Genomic DNA, 6589 nt, shown 5'->3' with positions numbered 1-6589 from the left:
AATTCAAAATAGAAAAAAACTAAGATGAGTATAATATTTTTGTTTGGCAAATATAAAGTTTAGTCCATACAGAAATTTTTTCTATATTTCTACTTAGAACTGAAAGTTGTTTTCTTTATTTGGGAAGTAATAATGGGTTAATGCTAATAACCCATTTTTTAATAATGCTAACAAAAATAGTGCTTAACTTTGAACAACTGTATTCATGTATTAGGTATACACCATAACAAAACACTATAGTATGGGTAGCTCAAGGCAATAGAAATTAAATCTGCTACAGATGCAATGTGTATATACTGAAACTCTAGCCTGTAGCACCATAATTTTTGGAGATAAGTTCTTCGGGAGGAATTGAAAGTTACCTTAGGTCATGTAGTAGGGCCATTATGATGAAAGGGAATGAGGATATAAGAGATGTATGTCCACATGTGTTGGCATGTACATGTCAAAAAAAGCCATGGAAGGACACTCAGAAAAGGATCCTCACCAAGAATCTGGCCATATTAGTGCCTTGATTTTAGACTTCCAATGTCCCAAGTAGAGAAGTTGGTTCTCTGTTATGTTCTGTTTTAATTTGGTTTTAAGCCAACCTGTCACTGGCTTTCCTTTATAAAAGCCCAAAGTGACAAGTCAGAGTCCAAGATCAAGATACGGTCAATACGATGTCTGTGGAGCTCTCTTCCCTTAGCTTGCAGATGGCTACTTGCTTTCTGGGTTCTAATGGTGTGTCTTCTGTTGACTGTCGGCTGTCTCTCTGTTTGTCCAGATTTTTTAATGAGGAACAGTCAGAGTGGATTAGAGCTCACTACTAGTCATCTCTTTAAATGCCCTGACTTAAAAAACAGTAACAAAGAGGTTAAGCTTTGACACATGAATATTAGGAGCTCACAGGTTAGCTTATAGTTAGTGATAAAAAGGTGTTGTGGGTAGTTTTCTTTTTCTTTTTGTTTTAAAAGTCTGAAGGGAGTTGTCTCCTGTGTCAATGTGTTCGAGGGCATTTCCTACTTTCTCTTCTATCATGTTTGGTTTACCTGGTTTTATGCAGAGGTCTTTGATTTACTTGGACCTGAGTTTTGTGCAGGGTGATAAATATGGATTTATTTGATTCTTCTACATGCTGACATCCAGGGAGGCCAGCACCATTTGTTGAAGATGCCTTTCTTTTTTTTTCCTTTGAATAATTTTGTCTTCTTTGTCAAAAATCAAGTGTACATAGGTGTGTGGATTTACTTCTGGGCTTTCAATTTGATTCCACCTATCAACTTGTATGTTTTTATGCCAATATCATGTGGCTTAAAAAAAAAGAACTACTATTCTGTAACACAACTTGAAATCAGAGATAGTGATACCTCTGGAAGTTCTTTTATTATACTAGCTTGTTTTAGCTATCTTGGGTTTTCACTTTTAGATATGAAGGTGATTATTAGTCTCTCAAAGTCTATAAAGAACTGTGTTGGAATTTTGATGGGAATTATATTGAACTGTAGATTGCTTTTGGTAAGATGGCAATTAATCTTACTGTTAATCTTACAGATAAATGAGCACGGGACATCTTTCCATCTTCTGATATCTTCTTCAGTTTCTTTCTTCAAAATCTTGAAGTTCTTGTCATACAGGTCTTTCACTTGCTTGCTTAGAGTTATAGCAAGATATTTTATATTATTTGTAGCTATTGTGAAGGATGTTGTTTCCTCAATATCTTTTTAGCTTATTTATTTTGGTATATTGAAGGTCCATTGAGTTTTTTGTTTTGTTTTGTTTTTAGTTAATTTTGTACCCAACCACTTCACTGAAGGTGTTTGTCAGGTGTAGGAGCTTCCTGGTAGAATTTTTGGGGAACCGAAAAAGGAAAAAAAAAAAAAAAAAGGAGATAGAAAATGTCTCTATAAGATCAGGATGTAGGCAAGCCTGTGGAACATTTTCTTAGTGATTGATAAAGGGAGGGCCCAGGCTATTGTAGGTGGTACCATCCCCAGGCTGGTGGTCCTGAATTTTATAAGAAAGCAGGCTGAGCAAGCCATGACAAACAAGCCAGTAAACAGCATCCACCATGGTCTCTGAGTCAGCATCCGCCTCCAGGTTCCTGCTCTGTTTGAGTTCCTCTGCTGACTTCCTTAGATGATAAACAGTGCTGTGGAAGTGTAAGACAATTAATTTGGTTTTAAGCCAACCTGTCACTGGCTTGCCTTTATAAAAGCTCAAAGTGACAAGTCAGAGTCCAAGATCAAGGTACAGTCAATTTGGGGGACCGCCCACCCCCAGTCCCCCAAAATGTATGAAGGTAAATTAAAGTCCACTTGCTAGAGTCCAGACCTTTCAAAGTAGCAGGAAAGATCTAGGAGCCCAAATGAGTTCCATAGTGTCTTCTAAAGTGTATCGTGTATTTCCTTCCTTTCTTTCCTTCCTCACTTCCTCCATATCTTGCTTCCACTCTTCTTTCTTTTATTCCTTCACACTATACCCTCTCCCCAAGATGCTATTGACAGAATAATTTTGCATTTATGGCATTATTTTACCTTCTAGTACCTTTCTCCATTTTAGTTTACACATTTTTATATGTCCTCTATAGCAAAGTATCCAAAGTTTGGAAAATTTTCCACCAAAGAAGATAAAGTTAAATTAAATTAAAACTAAAAGTCCTAGAAGCTCTGCTCTTTGATAGAAATGCTAAAAGGAAGCTAATACTTTTAATTGTTATAATGGGTTTATAGTCCCCATCTGTCCCTCATGCTGCCTTGTAAGAAAATGCAATATATTTGGGATAACTTGAGAAATGCTTCTGATTCAAAGGAAAAATCAGGCTTCATGTGTTTTCTATAAAACAGAGATTTAAGTTCTATTCCAAGAGGATAAAAATATTTGTGAAAGAAAAATGTAATTTTAATTACTGAAATCAAAGAAATCGCACAGCAGAGAGATTGTTTTTCCTAAAAGTGGATATTAGAAGCGGGTGAATATTTTTTTTCCTGCTGATTTCCCAATTTCTAAAAGTCATTTAGTGATTGTTAACAAATGGGAACCACACATGGCTGACTGGTGTCCTAGGTCAGAGACGCTTCTTTCTAAAGCCCTCAGATCATTCCCAAACGGTCAGTGCTTATTGTATATGTAGACTCATGCGGTAGGCAGGCGAAAGGAGGCATTTTCTTACAAAGCCTCCCAGAGAGTGATCTTGAAAGCATACCTAAGATTCTTCAGATAACGGAGACGCACAGCACACGGTGCCTCTTAAAAGGGGTTATGGTGACCCAGATTTTGTGGAAGACTTTTTTTTTTTTGTCTATACAAATGTCCAGGAGCCACTCCAGGGCTTTGAATTCATTAAACAGGTTGGGCAAGGTGTACTTTAAATGCTAACGTTAACTGACTGATTTCCTCATATGTGTATTCAAACAATCTAGCAATACTTGAATTCTTGGTGTGTCTTTCTTCTACTAGAATCCCTGCTCGACTTTTGAGTCTATTCTCTGAACTCCTTGTATGGATGGCATAAATTTTGAGAGTTGATGATAATTATGGAATGTTTTAAAAACAGTCTAATTAGATTTACAGTAATAGCTGGAATTCTGATGTTCCCCCCCTCCCCATCTTAGAAATAATGACTTTGTATTGGGCTTTGGCTTTTACATTTCTCGCCTTCATTTGTACTATCCTATTTTTTTTTTCTGAAGGATTTGCAGTTAGTCATCTGAAAAACTGGCAAAGGAATTTTTCACTGACTTTCAGAGAAGAGCCGACCAAAGCAGCAGACAGGAGAGTAGCAGAAGCCTAACCGTGTAAGGCAAGGCAACGTTCTAAGCCACAAGCTATGAAGAACTTGGTTTAAACGAACTTGAAGCCAGGTCCAATTTTTCATCTTACTCCTCATGAATATTCATGTTAGAACATAAAGGTTAAGATAATATGTCTGTCAGTGCACATTTTGTTACTGGTACAGAATACCTAAAACAATAAGTCTTATTGGGGCTCCTAATTCTGGCAGGTTCGGTGCCTGCACAGCTGGCCCTGTTGCTTTTGGGCCTGTGGGTAAGAAAGAATGTAATGGCTGGAGCACTTGGTGGAGGGAACTCTTCACAGACGTGAAAAAGAAAAGGGTAGGCTACCACTGTGCCCCTCAAGATCATGTCCTCGGTTTCTGAAGTACACTACTCTAAAGTTCTACGCCCTCCAGCAGTGCCAGTTTGGGAACCAAGACAAACACCTGGGTGTTCAGAGGGATATTTCACACAAACTATAAGGACTGACAAGCTTTCAAAGAGAACACAGCTCTAAGTCTCTTCGGAGAAAAAGCAAAAGTTCTCATTATTCTCTTACCTTTCTAATAGAAGTTTCCATTTCCTTCTCTCTGAAATTTTTAATCCATAATAAATACCCATTTGATAGGTTGAATTTAGGTAGTATCCTGTCTCAAAATGTCATGGTTCATTCATATGGGATTCATAATTATTTCCTCGATAATGATTCTCCAGCACCCCAGATCCTCAGTACTTTCTGTCAGTGTGCTTTGAAGTGTAAAGAGAATCACAAGCTTGATGCTATGAATTGGACAGGAACATCAGCTCACCCAACTTTTGTTTTTTTTGAGGGTTTCGTACATGAGCACTGCCTTTAAATCTTTTTCACTCCTGCCTCTCCTCCCATATTCCCCTGACCTGGTGTTATACTCCGTGATTTGAACTCAGTGAGCAACTTTCCTTATAACTGATCATGTTTTCCTCTCTCAAAGACAGTAAAACTCCTCAAAGCCGTGGAACACTCCAAAATTTCTTTCTGCCAACCCCATTCTACTACTTAGGTCCAGTTTTAAGAAATGGCCGTAACTTTTCTCACTTCTTTTTATCTTTTTCTTTTTCTCTGGTCTCCTTTCTCTGCCTTTCCCTTGTACCTGGCTCTTTTTTCCCCCTCTTTTCAAGTGACTAGCTCATGGCAGGATATAGAAGCTTATTTGGATACTCTCATTATTATAACAGCTTTAAAAGCTATTATTTATACTAGCTACGTAAGACTATTTCCCTAGTAGGAATTTAAGCAATTTAAGAAAAGTACTTGAGGTTTTGATCATTTACTTTTCAGTACAAGGTATGTTAGAGCAAAATATGTCAGAAAATTATTCAGCATAAAATATGTCAGAAGACAGGGTAATTCACAGGAAATTGAGGGATACAAGTAAAATGTATTTGCTGTTGAGGAGACAATACGTGAATAAGGTTTTCACTTACAGCAGTTCTTGATTTATGACAGACATTGGCAACAACTACAAAGAACATGACTCTTCCCCCTCACTCAAAAAGGTTCTATGGGGGAAATGTTATAAATTGAGGTCCTCCAAGGGAACACAGGAGAAACTCTGATACAAAACTGTCTATAAGAGATTTAGTTAAAGGAACAAGCTTTTTTTGTGGGAGGTTGGACCTGCAGGCTGGGAACGGATGGATGGTGTGGAGCCAATGCTTCAGTCTTTATACAGACTTGCCTCATTTTCAATGAGAATTCCTATTATCATCTAAGATCTCTGAACTAAAAAGGCAGCTCCACTGTCATTATGGAGAGTCTCCTTTGCCCAAAATTGCAGACCAACACAGCTACATAATCATAGCAATGCCTGGATTACTGTTTGAATGACTAGGTACTCTATTTAATCTACCTACGGAGACATAGAAAAGCAGCTATTGAAGGAAAAGAAACGCATATCTACTTTAAAGGCCCTTGAGGCAACCAGGCCAGATGACCACCCTCATCCCAAGTTTGATCCCTAGGACAAACATGGCAGAAGGAGAGAACAGAATCCTCCGTGTTGTCCACACATGCATCATGACACACACACACACACACACACACACACACACACATTTGTGTACACAAACAAGTAAACAAACAAATCCAATAAAAACTCAAGTTATATTGCTTCTTGGCCTTTTGGCTAAGATCAAGTGTAGAAAGGTTAAGTTATCAGAATCTCTTTCTTTTAAAAGCAGCCACTGAGAAATTATAAACTGAACTGGCCATGTAGTTTTTACAAATTATAGTAATCATGAGCTTTCAAAGCAAGATAGGAGACAAATGCTTCTAAAATCATTCATCTGAAGCACATGATAGTTTCAATGTCGAAGTACTGAATTTTCTTTTTTCTAAATTAACATCTTGGTTTGAGACTCAACACTGGCTCTAAAACGTCTTCTGTCGTAGGAGATTCTCAGCTCTTAGCACTGAAACCCTTTATTTCTGCAAATAAAATAAGCAGTGTCATACTCCAGGAAGAAGAAAATTGGAGTATGTCCATTCCCCATGGGTTCCACTATCTTTCCTTTTGTGTGGTGCTATCTCTAGATTATAGCAAGCTGTGATTTAACTTTAACCCAAAACTCCCCTTTGACACAAGTGCCCATGGCTCAAATTTATTGTGCACATAATAATAAACATGTTTAAAACGAGAAGAATATAATAAAGGTCTAGGGTGCCTAGGGATTCCATTTCCTTCCCTTTATTTTACGTAAGAAGCCATTTGCCTAAAGTAAATCTTCCTGAAGGAAAGCAACCATCCCGTTAAGTCTGGAAGACCTAGTGTCAGGTGCCTGAGGAAACAGTGTGA

The 6589-nt window shown here is 37.8% G+C and overlaps 1 pseudogene; it reads left to right on the top strand.

Annotated features, from left to right (window-relative positions):
- Positions 1–5900: 5900 nt before the first annotated feature.
- LOC132649622 (U2 spliceosomal RNA) lies at positions 5901–6025 on the top strand (annotated as a pseudogene).
- The last annotated feature ends 564 nt before the right edge of the window (positions 6026–6589 follow it).

The sequence above is a fragment of the Meriones unguiculatus genome, chromosome 20 (assembly GCF_030254825.1).
Source record: "Meriones unguiculatus strain TT.TT164.6M chromosome 20, Bangor_MerUng_6.1, whole genome shotgun sequence".
Lineage (NCBI taxonomy): Eukaryota > Metazoa > Chordata > Mammalia > Rodentia > Muridae > Meriones > Meriones unguiculatus.
Note: the sequence above shows the minus strand (reverse complement) of the source record. Positions and strands in the feature narration are given on the sequence as shown.